Raw genomic sequence first — 19,107 nt, forward strand, 5'->3', positions numbered from 1 at the left:
TTTGTTCTAATTCTGTGAAAAATGCTCTTGGTAATTTGATAGGGATTGCATTGAATCTGTATCTTGCTTTGGGTAGTATAGTCATTTTCGCAATATTAATTCTTCCAATCCAAGGACATGGTATATCTTCCCATCTGTTTGTGTTGTCCTTGATTTCTTTCATCAGTGTCTTATAGTTTTCTGAGTACAGGTCTTTTGCCTCCCCCGGTAGGTTTATTGCTAGGTATTTTATTCTTTTTATTGGAATGGTAAATGACTTTTTGCCCTTCCTTTATACGTCTACATAGATTATTTAGATTATTTAATTAATAGATTACTTAGAAGTGTACTTTATTTCCAAATATTTGGGAAATTTTCCAGAATTCTTTTTCTTACTGACTTGGTATTTAATTCTGTTGTGGACTTCTTCAACACATAGTCTATTTAGAAGTCTGTTGTTTAGTTTTCAGGAGTTTGGAGATTTTTCTGTTATCTTTCCTCTCTTGACTTCTAGTTTAATGACATTATGGACAGAGACAATATTGCATTAATTGTCTGCAACTCCTCCTTTGTCCCCTTCTTTTCTGTCTGTTGGTCTGTCACACACACATACATACATACACACAAAACTCTTTAGTATTTAGTTTGGCTAAATTTCTTTTTATTGCAACCAAAAAATCAAAAATTTCACAAAAATACCTGTCAACAGTAATATTGTCTTTTATCTTGTACGTGGATTTTTGAGGGAGATTCTACTAGAATGGGAATTTTTGTCTATAATTACTGTGTGTTAACACCATTATTATTCTGTAGACACCTTTCCTTTGCTTTATACATTGGAGTATGTCTTTTGAGCATTTTCAGCATTTCCACTTATTTTCACTCTTTCCACCCTTCTTCCCTCTTTGCATTTCTCTTCAGGGTTCAGCTAAGTGTTATATGCAACTATAACAATCTGAGCCTTCTGCATGCTTGGATATTTCTTCCTATGCAGGTGATTGCCCTTTTTGTTTAATTGCTGCTGGTGTAAATTTTTGTCCCCCTCTCTTCATCAAATTTAGTTGTTCATATTGTGAATTCTTGGAGTAAGATGTTATAATAACACACTTTACCATTTCAGCTGCAAGTACAATTCACCTTGATCATACAAATCTTGCTTCCATATTTGTATTGAGTATATCTCCTCTGTGGTTTGATTTATGCCCCTAAGAAATACCATTTTCCCTTTCCTATCAAGAAATGAAAGCAGTGAAAGAGATCTACAAGAATTTTTTCATGTCAGGAATGTCTTTTTCATATTTCTATACTGAGGGAGTAATACAACGTTAATTATTTAATAAGTACTATATAAATGTCTTAAAATATCCCTACCATATTTAGAGAAAATAACTGTAGAGACAATTGTATCCCAATGTGGACAGAACAATCATGGATATTTTGAATTTCCTAATACTTTAATAGTAAGCTGATACTCTATCAAATCAAATCATATCTTATTAATAAGACATTTTCATTAAATTTGAAAAATGTATGCAAATGATGATAATGAATCATTTGACTTTTTGAGAGACTATATTTTGGATACTTCTAAAGAAAAACACTTGATCTACAGTCCAATAGCCTTAGAAAAACAAATTTGAATTAAAGTTTGATTTAGAGTCAGCCAAGGATTAAAATTTACTTTTCAAAAATAATTTTGTTGAGAATTCAAATTACAATATATTTTATACATGTCATTGTGAATTAATATATCAGCCAAATTTTACTTCAGTGATGGGGTAGCTCATTGAACTTGCTGTGATTTAAACAGTTTTTTAACCTTTTCTCAGATTATTAAAAATCATGGGGACTTCCTTATTAAACACTAATTTTTGTCAGACTAAGCAATATATATGTATGTAAACATATACCCTATTTCACAAAATAAACTTTAAGAAATTAATAAACCCCTTTTACAAATGGTCAACAAGAATAGTTCCATTCTCCTATATTAGGGAGCTAATATATTACATAGGTTATATCCAGATCAGAACTGTCTGATCCTACCCCTCTGATGCTGCTTTATATTTACAAACCTTAATTTAATAGGGGTTAGCAATTACGCTTCTGCAGAAATTTGTAGTGCATGAAGGAGGTGAGAAACATTTATACTGAATTAGAATGATCCTCTGGACTTTTGCTTTCTAGAACCCTGCAGTGCCTAGGATACTGTCATGAAATTGTTTTCTGTCAATAAATTTTTCCTTACAGCACTGATGATGGTGGTGATGATGGATCACTTTCTAATCATAAATCGCCTAATGTTTCACCATCTGAGTAATAAATCTACCTGCTTTTACAAGGCCAACAAATAACATAAAAAGATCCACATACAACAATAGAAGTAATAAACCTGAGATATGGTAAAGGTACTGTAACATGTTCTTAAATTTATGTCTGTGGAATAATAAAAAGTACAAAGAGAGGCAGTAGTAGATGTACAAAAAGATGCCCTTAACAGTCTTACTGTTTCAAACTCAGTTCCTTTTGAGTAGTAAATGACAATAAATGACCTCCTATTTGAAAATAAGAGTTAGTTAACTGAGTCTCATTACTTACAAGTGTCCAAACTGTTTAATCATTTTATGTCTTACGGTGCTTTTCAGTGTACCTGCTATAATGTTTAGTTCTTTTTCTTACCTCAAAAAAATTTGTCTTCTAATATAAGTAAACACCTCTTAGCATGCAAATCATTCTATTTCCTTCAGAACCTGATTTCTCACAGGAACCATCTACACTAATTTTCTTCATCTTACTAAACTCCCATTCATTTTTCAAATAATTGCAATTTGATATCCATATTTACTATTTCCTCAGCATGGCCAGCAACTCACTTATTCATTTCACCTGACAATTCTTTTTGCAACATTTAAAACTCCTTCCTTTTTTTATTGCCACAAATCTTTTTTGCAACTCAGCTAGAGCCCTAGTGTTATAGATCAAGGAACTTCATTCAAGCATCAACTTGGTCATTTATTTGATGTGTCATCTGAGGTAAACAACTTTATTAAGTTGCTTAAGAGACATTTATTCTACATAATCCAGAAACAGAGACCTAATTAATTTGCTATTTTATTGAAATGCCTTAATATCTGTTCTCATGATTATACATTATTATAAATATTGTATTTCCTTTATCATAACTTTATATATCATTACATTACATGCATTTTATATATATTACTTATCTTTACATTTTCATAAGCATATTCTATATTAGAAACTCTTTGTAAGCACATTTTTTCAGAATTTCATATTTTTATATTAAGCTACATGTATTAAACTTTATTTCCTATTTTAAAAATGAAAGACATGTATAATTTCTAACTGAAATTCCTACTGCCCTAATATTAATATTGAGTTGTTTTAATTATGGAAAAATTGAAAAATAAACATTATGATTTATGATTATTGACAGAAGAAAATAATCCCATCAAGTGACTGACTTCACCATAGTTTATTCAGTCATTCCCTTCTTGTTAGAAATTTTTAGTATGTAACTTCCACTTTTCTTCATCTTTGCAATTCATATCAATATGGAGGTCTTTGTGCTTAATACTTTGCATAAACTGTTTTTTTGGTTTGACTTCCATTAGGGGAATTATTGGTGCAAAAAGAATAACACTTTGAAAGTTTTTTATATTATCAAATTAATGTTCAAAAATATTATGTTGGGTAACAGTTGTACTTGTTTCTTAGTTAGGAAGCAAAAAATACAACATGCCCACAATGTCACCAACTATTCACTTTCCCAATTCAGACACTTTTAGTGGCTGTCATCTGAAGAGCTCAGAGAAATAAAAATTTATACACCCTCAGGGTCTTCCTAAGGACCCAGAGCACTTCTTCGTATTATGTATTATTTAAGTGTAAAAACATTTGTAAATGGTTATCTGGTAAATTGGATAACCAATTGGAAACTGCCAATGACTTTGGGATAAACTGCAAGAGAGGATTTGGTGAAATGTGCATTACATTGTAACTGAAGAGGAGGTAAGTTTTGTCATGTAACTGGTGCCTATGAATGGGTCGCTAGCCAGAGATATTTATGCCATTCAGCCTGCGCATAAACTCCAGCTATTCATGAGTCACTTCATAATCCCATTTCTCTCTTGTCAGCATATTTTGAAATAAACCTTATATTAGTTGAATCTAACATTACCAAGGAATCTGGCAGCAATTCACATAGCTGCTAGTTGCCAGTGTAATCACATTTGCCTCTCTGGTGTAACATTTATATAAATGAAACATAATTTTACTAAGTTACAATGTACATTTTTATGTTCTGTATTTTTATATAAACTTTTTATTGAAGCATAACATAAATATGGAAAAATTGACAACCATATCAGAACACAGAATGTTATCACAATACAGAACCCTCTCAACCCCATAATCCTTTCAAGTATTTAACCCTCACCCTGAGGATAGCCTTTTCTTACCTCAAACCATAGATTAATGTTGCTTATATTTGATATGTATTATGTTAGTGGAATTATAAAATACATATTTTGCCTGTGGCTTCTTTCAAATGCATGCTTGTGAGATTTTTGCAAGTTTATGTTTGTATTTGTACTTTGGTCATTTTCACTGCAGTAGAGTATAAATATACCACAGCTTATGTATTCATTCTACTGTATGCAGTGCTTCAGTGATAATTTTAGAAAATGTCTTTTGATAGAAGTATGTAGTACACAATTATGTTTGGCATGAGCGTAAATATTGAGTCATAGTGTGTGAATATGTTCAATAGATACTCTCAGTATATCAAAGTGATTTTATAAATTGAAATTCCCAAAAGTAGATTAATTTTTTTTGTGATAAAATATATGTAATATAAAATTTGTAGAGTTTTTCAACCTTTTTTTTTTTTGCGGTACGCGTGCCTCTCACTGTTCTGGCCTCTCCCGTTGTGGAGCACAGGCTCCAGACGTGCAGGCTCAGCGGCCTATGGCTCATGGGCCTAGCCGCTCTGCGGCATGTGGGATCTTCCCGGACCAGGGCACGAACCCGTGTCCCCTGCATCGGCAGGCGGACTCTCAACCACTGCGCCACCAGGGAAGCCCAATTGGTTGCTATTTTAAAGTACAAAGTTTTGGGGGTAGTTTGCTATGTGGAAGAAGATAAAAACAGAAATTGGTACCTGGAAGAGGGATGCTGCAGTAACAAAAACTCAAAATATAAAGCACTGATTTTAGGATCAAGAAAGAGGTATGGACCTAAAGAACTTGGAGGAGACTGTTAGTCGCAGCTAGAGAAAAAGGGACCTTAATATCATGTACTGACAGAAAGATTAGTGAAACTGCCCATCACCGTCATGTAGAAGATGGAAAGTGCACCTAAGAAGCTTATGAATATGACTAAGGAAATTCCCAGGGAGAGTGGTGAAAGTACCAGTTGGCTTCTTTATTTGACTGTATGATAAAGTGAAAAGTGAGGTGAGTTAAAGAAGGAACTGTTGATATTTTTCTCAAGTCTCAGCCCATTCCAATTTTTTTTTAAACTTTTTATTTTATATTGGAGTATAGTTGATTAACAATGTTGTGATAGTTTCAGGCGTACAGTAAAGTGATTCAGTTATACATATACATGTATCAATTCTTTTTCAAATTCTTTATCCATTTAGGTTATTATAGAATACTGAGCAGAGTTCCCTGTGCTATACAGTAGGTCCTTGTTGGTTATCCATTTTAAATAGAGAAGTGTGTACAGGTCAATCCCAAACTCCCACACTTCCTTTCCCCCCACCCCTGGTAACCAAAAGTTCATTCTCTAAGTCTGTGAGTCTGTTTCTCTTTTGTGAATAAGTTCATTTGTATCATTTCTTTTTAGATTCCGCATATAAGTGATATCGTATGATGTTTCTCTTTCCCTGTCTGACTTATTTCACTCAGTATGACAGTGTCTAGGTCCACCCATGTTCTTGCAAATGGCATTATTTCATTCTTTTTAATGGCTGAGTAATATTCCATTGTGTATATGTACCACATCTTCTTTACCCATTCCTCTGTCAATGGACATTTAGGTTGCTTCCATGTCTTGGCTATTGTAAACAGTGCTGCAATGAACATTAGGGTGCATGAATCCTTTCAGACCATGTTTTTCTCCGGATATAAACCCAGGAGTGCAGGATTATATGGTAGCTTTATTTTTAGTTTTTTAAGGAACCTTGATACTGTTCTCCATAGTGGCTGTACCAATTTACATTCCCACCAACAGTGTAGGAGAATTCCCTTCTCTCCATACCCTCTCCAGCATTTATTGTTTGTAGATTTTTTGATGATAGCCATTTTGACTGGTGTGAGGTGATACTCATGGTAGTTTTTATTTGCATTTCTCTAATAATTAGTGATACTGAACATCTTTTCATGTGCCTTTTGGCCATCTGTATGTCTTCTTAGTCCATGCCAATTTAAATGCAGCATCTCATGAGTTGTTGGCTTGTTTGAGGGGGAATGAAAGCAACGTGAAACTGCCCAAGGAGAAATCCCTGCAAAAAAATTAATGGATAGAGTTTCAGAAGTTATGCGTTTATTAGCATCATTGTATCTTAATAAGGAAAGGGACTTTGGAGATCTTTAAGCTCTTTGGAAACAGGTCCATTTTACACATTTGGCACATTAGAAACTAGTCTAGAACATACGAAAAATTGCCCAGCATCACACAAGCTGGTGAATTGCAGAGCTGAAAATAAAATCTTGTTCTCCTGACATCCTTCTTGCCACACAGCATTGAAGCTTCCCTCCCTTTGCAAAGTGAGACAGGCTACTGGTAGAGACATCTGAAGCCTTAACTGTCAAACTGAACCAGGTTACTTGGCAGTGTCATGGTGAGAAATAATCTAATGAGCTAAAATGAAGGGAGGAAAATAGTTCTCAGCAAGTGGCATCAACTTACTTGGCAGTTTTCTCTCCCTTTATTGTTATAAACATGTTAATGGCAAATCTGAGAAGGCTCTTTTGTGAATCAGGTTAGGGCTACAATTGTTCAAAAAAGCTCATTAGCAATTTATGAAGAGCAGCAAAACTCATTTTCCCTAATGTGAAATCACTTCAGGTTGTCACTAGAGGAAGAATTGTTGAGAAGTGAATTGACCACATACAGATCCATTCTTTCTTTAACAACAACAAAAAAAAGAAAGTCATTCAAAGGAAAAATATCTTGCAATAATAAGGTATGTGTAACACTCAGTCAGAGTTAAGCCCCAGTTAATATGATTTTCTGAATTGTGCTACTTTTCTCATTTGCCTACTGTGGGTACCACTCAGGTAGACTTCATAAACCCGAGTTATCTATTAAAGAACAGCAGGGTCTCTCTGACATAGAATTTCATTAAAACAACAAAAGGATTTGTTGGGAATGACCAAATCCACCCTCTGGAAGAGAGATACATGGGGTTTACTATGCACATTCTGTTATCATATTTCAATTCCACAAGAATTGTTACCCAGGGTGGCTGATGGGATGATTCTGTGCTGGGTGAGACTGTTTTCCTGTGCTCTGTGTGTGGCTCCTGCAGGCTTATCTCCTGCTCTCACTTGATAACTAGGATATCTTACTCCAGTCTTTCAGACTCTTTTTTTTTTTTTTTTTAATTCTATTGCACATCTTTATTTTTTTAAATTTTTTAAATTTATTTTTTAATTGAAGTTTAGTTGATTTACAAAGTTGTGTTAATTTCTGCTGTACAGCAGAGTGACTCAGTTATACGCATATATACATTCTTTTTTATATTCTTTTCCATTATGGTTTACCCCAGGATATTGAATATAGTTTCCTGTGCTGTACAGGGCATTTTTTTGTACATCTACTACTGTCTCTCTTTGTACTTTTTATTATTCCACAGACATAAATTTAAGAACATGTTTCAGTAAATTTACCATATCTCAGGTTTATTACTTCTGGCTATAGGAACAGCAGGCAGAATGTACATTCCAAGGACAGTGGGAGCATTAAGGAGCCTCCAATTACCTGGGTCCAGCTCACAAGTCAACTGGCAGTCATGTCCTTCTGATGATCTACTCCAACATTACCACAATCCTGCCACCCAGAAATAGAGCCAAAATGGATATATTATTATTCCTTGGTGAATGCTATTTCAAATATTTCTCTATTTAGATAGACTTATGAATAAATATGTAAATAAATAGAATGATAAACTGATACAAATGACTTTATATCAGTAGGATTCTGTATCACGCTACACTAATTTTATTCTTAGAGTATTTAACGGAATAAAAATTATAAAAAATTATAATGTAAAATTGTAGGATAGAGTCCAACCTTCAAGATAGTGGAGCAGTAAGACATGGAGATCAACTTCCTCCCCACAAATACATCAAAAATACATCTACATGTGGAATAACTCCTACAGAACACCTACTGAATGCTGGCAGGAGACCTCAGACTTCCCAAAAGGCAAGAAACTCCCCACGTACCTGGGTAGGGCAAAAGAAAAAAGAAAAAACAGAGACAAAAGAATAGGGACAGGACCTGCACCTCTGGGAGGGAGCTGTGAAGGAGGAAAAGTTTCCACACACTAGGGAACCCCTTCACTGGCAGAGACAGGGTGGGAAGAGAGAAAGCTTCAGAGCCACAGAGAAGAGCGCAGCAACAGTGGTGCAGAAGGCAGAGTGGAGAGATACCCACACAGAGGACTGGTGCCAGAGGACTGGTGCCAACCAGCACTCACCAGCCTGAGAGGCTTCTCTGCTCACCCACCAGGGCGGGTGGGGGCTGGGAGCTGAGGCTCGGGCTTCGGAGGTCAGATCCCAGGGAGAGGACTGGGGTTGACTGCATGAACACAGCCTGAATGGGGCTGTTGCGCCACAGCTAGCTAGGAGGGAGTCCAGGAAAAAGTTTGGACCTGCCTAAGAGGCAAGAGACAATTGTTTCAGGGTGCGCAAGGAGAGGGGATTCAGAGCACTGCCTAAATGAGCTTCAGAGACAGGAGCGAGCCACAGCTATCAGCATGGACACCAGAGAAGGGCATGAAAAGCTAAGACTGTTGCTGCAGCCACCAAGAAGCCTGTGTGCAAGCACAGGTCACTATCCACACCTCCCCTCCCAGGAGCCTGTGCAGCCCGCCACTGCCAGGGTCCCGTGATCCAGGGACAACTTCCCCGGGAGAACACACGGCGCACCTCAGGCTGGTGCAACGTCACGCCGGCCTCTGCCGCCGCAGGCTCGCCCCTCATCCGTACCCCTCCCTCCCCCTGGCCTGAGTGAGCTGGAGCCCCCGAATCAGCTGCTCCTTTAAGCTCCTCCTGTCTGGCAGAAGAAGAGACGCCAGAGGGTGACCTACATGCAGAGGCAAGTCCAAATCCCAGGCTGAACCCCAGGAGCTGTGCAAACAAAGAAGAGACAGGGAAATTTCTCTCTGCAGGCTCAGGAGCAGCAGATTAAATCTCCACAATCAACTTGATGTTCCCTGCATCTGTGGAATACCTGAATAGACAACGAATCATCCCAAAACTGAGGCAGTGGACTTTGGGAGCAACTGTAGACTTGGGGTTTGCTTTCTGCATCTAATTTACTTCTAGTTTTATGTTTATCTTAGTTTAGTATTCAGAGCTTATTATCACTGGTAGATTTGTTTATTGATTTGGTTGCTCTCTTCCTTTATATATATACATATATATGTATATATATACATATATATGTATATATATTTTTTTTTTCTTTTTTTCTTTTTGTGAGTGTATATATGTATGCTTCTCTCTGTGATTTTGTCTGTATAGGTTTGCTTTTACCATTTGTCCTAGGGTTCTGTCTGTCTGGGTTTTTTTTAGTATAGTTTTTAGCACTTGTTATCATTGGTGAATTTGTTTATTGGTTTCGTTGTTCTCTTCTTTTTTTAATTGCTTTTTTATTTTAATAGCTTTATTTTTTTTCCTTTCTTTTTTTTTTTTTCCTTTTTTCCCTTTTCTTCTGAGCCGTATGGCTGACAGGGTCTTGGTGCTCTGGGCGGGTGTCAGGCTTGAGCCTCTGAGGTGGGAGAGGTGAGTTCAGGACATTGGTCCACCAGAGACCTCCTGGCCCCTTGTAATATCAATCGGCTAGAGCTCTCTCAGAGTTCTCTGTCTCAATGCTAAGAGCCAGCTCCACTCAACGACCAGCAAGCTCCAGTAATGGACACCCCATGCTAAACAACTAGCAAGACAGGAACACAACCCTGCCCATTAGCTAAGAGGCTGCCTAAAATCATAATAAGTTCACACACACCCCAAAACACACCACCGGACATAGTCCTGCCCACCAGAAAACCAAGACCCAACCTCATTCATCAGAACAGAGGCACCAGTCCCATCCACCAGGAAGCCTACACAACCCACTGAACCAACCTTAGCCACTGGAGACAGACACCAAAAGCAGTGGGAACTACGAACCTGTAGCCTGTGAAAAGGAGACCCCAAACACAGTAAGTTAAGCAAAATCAGAAGACAGAGAAACACAGAGCAGATGAAGGAGCAAGGTAAAAACCCGCCACACCAAACAAATGAAGAGGAAATAGGCAGTCTACCTGGAAAAGAATTCAGAGTAATGATAATAGAGATGATCCAAAATGATGGAAATAGAATGGAGAAAATACAAGAAAAGTTTAACAAGTACTTAGGAGGACTATAGAGCAAACAAACAATGATGAACAACACAGTAAATGAAATTAAAAATTCTCGAGCAGGAATCAAGAGTTGAATAACTGAGGCAGAAGAATGGATAAGTAACCTGGCAGATAAAATAGTGGAAATAACTACCGCAGATCAGAATAAAGAAAAAAAGAATGAAAAGAATTGAGGACAGTCTCAGGAACCTCTGGGACAACATTAAACTCACCAACATTTGAATTATAGAGATCCCAGAAGAAGAGAAAAAGAAAGGGACAGAGAAAATATTTAAAGAGATTATAGTTGAAAACTTCCCTAATATGGGAAGGGAAATATTCAATCAAGTCCAGGAAGCACAGAGAGTCCCATACAGGATAAATCCAAGGAGAAACATTCCAAGACACATATTAATCAAACTATCAAAAATTAAATACAAAGAAAAAAATATTAAAAGCATCAAGGGAAAAGCAACAAATAACATACAAGGGAATTCCCATAAAGTTAACAGCTGATCTTTCAGCGGAAGCACTGCAACCCAGAATGGTGTCAGAGGACATATCTAAAGTGATGAAAGGGAAAAACCTACAACCAAGTTTACTCTACCCAGCAAGGATCTCATTCAGGTTTGATGGAGAAATTAAAACCTTTACAGACAAGCAAAAGCTAATAGCATTCAGCACCACCAAACCAGCTTTACAACAAATGCTAAAGGAACTTCTCTAGGCAGGAAACACAAGAGAAGGGAAAGACCTACAGTTACAAACACAAAACATTAAAAAAAATGGTAATAGAAACATACATATCAATGACTACCTTAAATGTAAGTGGGTTAAATGCCCCAACCAAAAGACATAGACTGGATGAATGGATACAAAAAAAGACCTGTATATATGCTGTCTACAAGAGACCCACTTCAGACCTAGGGACACATACAGACTGAAAGTGAAGGGATGGAAAAAGATATTCCATGCAAATGGAAATCAAAAGAAAGTTGGAATAGCAATTCTCATATCAGACAAAATCTACTTTAAAATAAAGACTATTATAAGAGACAAAAAGGACATTACATAATATTTAGGGACCAATCCAAGAAGAAGATATAACAATTGTAACTATTTACGCACCCAACATAGGAGCACCTCAATACATAAGGCAAATACTAACAGCCATAAAAGGGGAAAACAGTAGTAACACAGTAATAGTAGGGGACTTTAACACCCCACTTTCACCAATGGACAGATCATCCAGAATAAAAATAAATAAGGAAACACAAGCTTTAAATGACACATTAGACCAATGGACTTAATTGATATCTATAGGACAATCAATCCAAAACAACATAATACACTTTCTTCTCAAGTGCTCATGGAACATTCTCCAGGATAGATCATCTCTTGGGTCAAAAATCAAGCCTTGATAAATTTAAGAAATTTGAAATCATATCAAGTATCTATTGCAACCACAATGCTATAAGACTAGATATCAATTACAGGAAAAAAATGTGTAAAAAATACAAACACATGGAGGCTAAACAATACACTACTAATTAACCAAGAGATCACTGAAGAAATCAAAGAGGATATCAAAAACTACCTAGAAACAAATGACAATGAAAACACGATGACCCAAAACCTATGGGGTGCACCAAAAGCAGTTCTAAGAGGGAAGTTTATAGCAATACAATCCTACCTCAAGAAACAAGAAATATCTCAAATAAAAAATCTAACCTTACACCTAAAGCATTTAGAGAAAGAAGAACAAAAACCCCAACGTTAGCAGAAGGAAAGAAATCATAAAGATCAGATAAGAAATAAATGAAAAAGAAATGAAGGAAACAATAGCAAAGACCAATAAAACTAAAAGCTGGTTCTTTGAGAAGATAAGCAAAATTGATAAACCATTAGCCAGACTCATCAAGAAAAAAAGGAAGACTCAGATCAACAGAATTAGAAATGAAAAAGGAGAAGTAACAACTGACCCTGCCGAAATACAAAGGATCATGAGAGATTACTACAAGCAACTATATGCCAATAAAATTGACAAGTTGGAAGAAATGGACACATTCTTAGAAAAGAACAACTTTCCAAGACTGAACCAGGAAGAATAGAAAATATAAACAGACCAGTCACAAGCATTGAAATTGAAACTGTGATTAAAAATCTTCCAACAAACAAAAGTCCAGAACTGGATGGATTCAGAGGCGAATTCTATCAAACATTTAGAGAAGAGCTAACACCTATCCTTCTCAAACTCTTCTAAAATATAGCAGAGGGAGGAACACTTCCAACTCATTCTACAAGGCCACCATTACGCTGATACCAAAACCAGACAAAGATGTCACAAAAAAAGAAAACTACAGGCGAATATCACTGATGAACATAGGTTCAAAACTCCTTAACAAAATACTAGCGAACAGAATCCAACAACACATTAAAAGGATCATACACCATGATTAAGTGAGGTTTATCCCAGGAATACAAGGATTCTTTAATATACACGTCGATCAGTGTGATAAACCATATTAGCAAATTGAAGGAGAAAAACTACATGATCATCTCAATAGATGCAGAAAAAGATTTGACAAAATTCAACACCCATTTTTCATAAAAACTCTCCAGAAAGTAGGCATAGAGGGAACTTACCTCAACATTGTAAAGGCCATATATGACAAACCCACAGCCAACATCATTCTCAATGGTGAAAGACTGAAACCATTTCCACTAAGATCAGGAACAAGACAAGGTTGCCCACTCTCACCACTATTATTCAACATAGTTTTGGAAGTTTTAGCCATGGCAAACAGAGAAGGAAAAGAAGTAAAAGGAATCCAAATCAGAAAAGAAGAAGTAAAACTGTCACTGCTTGCAGATGACGTGATACTATACATAGAGAATCCTAAAGATGCTGCCAGAAAACTACTAGAGCTAATCAGTGAATATGGTACAGTAGCAGGATACAAAAATAATGCACCAAAATCTCTTGTATTCCTATACACTAGTGATGAAAAATCTGTAAAGAAATTAAGGAAACACTCCCATTTACCATTGCAACACAAAGAATAAAATACCTAGGAATAAATCTACCTAAGGAGACAAAAGATCTGTATGCAGAAAACTCTAATTCACTGATGAAAGAAATTAAAGATGATACCAACAGATGGCGAGATATACCATGTTCTTGGATTGGAAGAATTAACGTTGTGAAAATGACTACCCAAAGCAATCTACAGATTTGATGCAATCCCTATCAAAATACCAATGGCATTTTTCACAGAATTAGAACAAAAATTTCACAATTTGTATGGAAACACAAAAGACCCCGAATAGGCAAAGCAATCGTAAGAAAGAAAACCAGAGCTGGAGGAAGTAGGTTCCCTGACTTCAGACTATACTACAAAGCTACAGTAATCAAGAGAGTGTGGTACTGGCACAAAAACAGAAATATAGATCAATGGAACAGGATAGAAAGCCCAGAGATAAACCCACTCACATATGGTCACCTTATCTTTGATAAAGGAAGCAAGAATATACAGTGGAGAAAAGGCAGCCTCTTCAATAAGTGGTGCTGAGAAAACTGGACAGCTACATGTACAAGAATGAAATTAGAACACTCCCTAACACTATACACAGATATAAACTCAAAATGCATTAAAGACCTAAATGTAAGGCCAGACACTATAAAACTCTTAGAGGAAAACATAGGCAGACACTCTATGACATAAATCATAGCAAGATCCCTTTTGGCCCACCTCTTAGAGAACGGGAACAGGAAATAAAAACAAAAATAAACAAATGGGACATAATGAAACTTAAAAGCTTTTGCACAGCAAAGGAAAACATAAACAAGAAGAAAAGACATAGCTTAGAATGGGAGAAAATATTTGCAAATGAAGCAGCTGACAAAGGATTAATCTCCATAATATACAAGCAGCTCATGCAGCTCAATATCAAAAAACAACCCAATCCAAAAATGGGCGGCTGGGCCCGTGAGCCACATTTCTTTCTTTTGGAACTTTGTAGTCATTGCTTCATTGCCTTTTGGCATTGAGCATTGCTGTGGAGAGGTCTCCACTTCAGAGGCATTCATTTTTATCAATTTTGGCAATTTCTTCTAAGAATATGCTAGACTTCCAAATCTTCTTACAGAATATTTTATTTTAGCAATTGTATTATTAATTTCAAAAAGTGATACACAGTTTTATTCTGTTCCTTATATTTCATCTTTTATTATGAATTTATATAATAAGTTTATTGTCAAATCTTGTCTATCCATATTTTTGAGGGCATGGGTTGGGCTTTATTTATCTTTTTGTTTTCAGTTATACATACACATGTGTCTATTCTTTTTCAAATTTTTTTCCCATTTAGGTTGTTATATAATATTGAGCAGAGTTCCCTGTGCTATACAGTAAGTCCTTGTTGGTTATCCATTTAAAATACAACAGTGTGTACATGTCAATCCCAAACTCCCTAACTATCCCTGCCCCCCACCCTTCCCTGATGGTAACCATAAATTCGTTCTCTAAGTCTGTGAGTCTGTTCCTCTTTTGTAAATAAGTTCATTTGTATCATTTCTTTTTAGATTCCGCATATAAGTGATATCATATGATATTTCTTTTTCTCTGTCTGACTTCTCTCAGTATGACAATCTCAAGGTCCATCCATGTTGCTGCAAATGGCATTATTTCATTCTTTTTAATGGAGGAGTAATATTCCATTGTATATATGTACCACATCTTCTTTATCCATTCCTTTGTTGATGAACATTTAGGCAGAACACTCTCTGACGTAAATTGCAGCAATATCTTTTTCGATCTGTCTCCCAGAGTAATGGAAATAAAAACAAAAATAAATAAGTAGGACGTAATTAAACTCAAAAGCTTTTGCACAGTAAAGGAAACCATAAGCAAAACGAAAATATTCTCCCACTGAGTGGGAGAAAATATTCGCAAATGATGTGACCGACAAGGGATTAGTCGCCAAAATTTACAAACAGCTCATGTGGCTTAATATCATCAAAACAAACAACCCAATAAAAAAATGGGTGGAAAACCTAAATAGACATTTCTCCAAAGAAGACATACAGATCCCCAAGAGGCACATGAAAAGATGTTCAACATCACTAATTATTAGAGAAATGCAAATCAAAACTACAATGAGATATCTCCTCAAACCAGTCAAAATGGCTATCATCAAAAAATCCACAAACAATAAATGCTGGAGAGGGTGTTGAGAGAAGGGAACCCTCTTACAGTGTTGGTGGAAATGTAAATTGGTACAGCCACTATGGAGAACGGTATGGAGGTTCTTTAAAAACCTAAAAATAGAGCTACCATGTGATCCTGCAATTTCACTCCTGGGCATGTATTTGGAGAAAAACATGGTCTGAAAGGGTGCATGCACCCCAATGTTCTATTTATTTGTATTTAAGAGATGGGAACTACAATACTTACTGGAGGTGGTATGTGTGGGAAGTTACATGTTTGCTGGTGGATTTCTCTGTGGCTGGAGAAGTTATCAGGTGGCTTTAAAACTGAGTAACCATAAATGTTAGCATTCTGGCACTGCCACCTTTAGCATGGAGGTATAATATTGACCACCAGCACATGGAACTCATGAGGGTAGATTACAATTAATATCAGTACAGGGTACATCCTTCTGTTTTGCAGTCTAGCAACTTACTCCTGTGCTCTGGATTGTGTCCCCAAGCCTGACACTTCCCTTATTAAATTCCTCCAGAAAATGAATATCTAATCCTAGGCATGATTCTGCAAAGAATAGGCACTTGACTTCTGGGGACATAGGTGGGAAATGGAACGACTTTCTGCTCCTTAGGTGCAGTTTCACTCCAACCATCACCAACTACAGTAATGCTAGTGCCTCATTCCTAAGCTTTGTTGATTCTGCAGCGTTTACAAGCTTGCTTCTTGCTAGTGTGTGCAGACATTTGAGATTGATAGTCCTCTGGCCTCATCAGTGTTCTCCATTCATAAATTAGAGACTGAAGCTTCAGCCATCTCTTTCTTGTGTCTTACTCTTGTTGTTTTCTGCAGTTATTGAGGGTAAGGGAAAAAATCCAAAGTTCTTTGCCATCTTAAAGTCAGAAATTCTTATTTGTTCTTCTTATTTGTTCTACTATTTTCTTCAGAAATTTCAAGTTTATAGCATACATTTCCTTTCATGATTTGTCATCTCTTCCATTTTGTGATTTCGGGTAGGCAAAATTCTAAAAGAATCTCCAAGATTCCCACCCTCTGGTACACATGCCCTAAGTAATCCCCTCTCCTCAAGGGTAGGCAGGTCCTATTAATATGATGGAGTCACTTCCATGATTGCATTAAGTGTGTAAGACTCTTTCAAAGCAGGTAGAGAGAGATTCTCTTGCTGGCTTTGAATAAAGAACCAGGTTGTGAGAGGGCAGCTGTAAGAGCTGAGAGATACCTCTGGTCAATAACCAGCAAGAAAGCAGGGACCTCTGTCTTACAATGAAAGAAAGTGTATTCTGCCAACAACTGTGTGAGAACCACTGCCCCGCTTGAACCTTAATTGCAGCTTGGTAAGATCCTGAACAGGAGACCTAGTTAACCCCTACCTGGACTCTTGACCCACAGACATAGTGACTTCTTTTGTTTTCTTTTTAGCCGCTACATTTGTGGTGATTAGTTATGCAGTAATAGAAAATGAATGCTTGATCTTGCACGTTTCTGGATTTTCTTTTTTTTTTTACATTAACTTGGAACTATCCTCATGTCAGGACTGTTTGTAAGTGTGTGTATTGTATTCTTTGCAGATTGCTCATGTGACTTTCATAATATTCTATTTTTGTTGTCATCTTTTCAAATTTACTATTTATTCAATTGCCTTATAATTTCTTCTTTTAAACCTTATAACTCTTTTTCTTCCAATTTATTTGTATAATCTTTCATTTCCTTACAAATGTGAAGGAGTATAAATATGAATTTTTTCTTTGTTACTAAGATTACTCCCTTTTGGAATGTGTGTTCTTCATTAGCTTATGGATATACATCATCACCACGACCAATCACCACTCTCCCTGCCTACTGTCTTCCCCACCCCTAGTATTTCAGAATGCAGATTTCTTTCTGACTTCTGCCTGTCTTTAATGAAATCAACTATTTAATTAAAAATAATGTCTGAAGTGGCAGGCATATGAGTCGGGGAAGTCCAGAGCTTTACTTCAGGTTTTGTTAGTTTTTGTGGGTTTTTTGTTTGATAAGATAGTTTCCGTCAGTACAAAACAATCTACTTTACTCTCCCTTGAGCATACATTTCATCTAAATTTTGGCATTCAATTGTTTAAAACATCCTACTTCCAACCAAAAAGATGTGTTACTGTTGAATAAAAGTACCATAACTTTTCCAATTTTATTCACTAAATACTATTACTTCCTCCATCTTGAGGCCTCAAGTACTTGATGGGTGCATTAACATGTAAAAATAATGTGATATCATGGATTTTGTTTTCGTTTCTATGACTGTCTTTAATTATCTCATATAAAGAGGTAAAACTTTAACGCATTTGAGGATTTCATACAAAAAGTTTGAAGGACAAACTTTCTCTTATTTCCTTGGGCACACTGACTCATCATTTTAGCTGCTATCTGAAGCAATCCATGATAAAATACTTGTTATTATTTTTACCCACAGCAGCATAATTTAAATTCTAGTTATAAAGGCTTGTAAAACAAATTTGTATAATCACAATGGGAAATGATCTTCCCAATGGTACAGCTAAACTAATAAAGTAATTACGGCAGGGATGAACAGTTACAGTCCAAGCAATGTAAACTTGATTCCCATGTATAAAACCAGAGGCAAGGAGAATGTAAAATGTAGATAAGATCAGAGGGAAGAATAAGAGGATACTGGGAGTTTCCACACTTTCCTACAGACAGACATTATCCACCCACTTTCCCATGAGCCCACCATGGCAATGCCTTTTTCCACCTCATCTTGATGAAATATTTTTAAATGTCTTATGCAAAAAATACTGTGTTCTTTTAAAAGGTAGTAAAATTCTGGCACAAAGAGGGAGTATATTCTTCAGTAATATTTACAAGTAATTTATAGATTTATTTACATAAGATCTAATTAGGGAATATTTTATGCTGCGTTAGCTAAACTACAGTTGTTCCCATACTTTGTCAAGCACCAAGGTTTAATCCATTTAACAACTTTCAGCAAATATCTATTGAGGGGCCCTTGTGTTTCAGGGATAGTATTAGTTGTTAGGGATACACAGTGAATAAATACCAGCCCTTGAATTAAAAGTACATAGTCTTTGGGTTCGAGCCCTGGTCCAGGAAGATCCCACATGCCACAGAGCAACTAAGCCTGTGTGCCGCAACTACTGAGCCTGTACTCTAGAGCCCGCGAGCCATGACTACTGAAACCCGTGTGCCACAACTACTGAAGCCTGCATGCCTAGATCCCATGCTCCGCAACAAGAGAAGCCACCGCAATGA

The sequence above is a fragment of the Monodon monoceros genome, unplaced genomic scaffold, assembly GCF_005190385.1.
Source record: "Monodon monoceros isolate NGI ecotype Baffin Bay Population unplaced genomic scaffold, NGI_Narwhal_1 Super_Scaffold_19, whole genome shotgun sequence".
NCBI lineage: Eukaryota > Metazoa > Chordata > Mammalia > Artiodactyla > Monodontidae > Monodon > Monodon monoceros.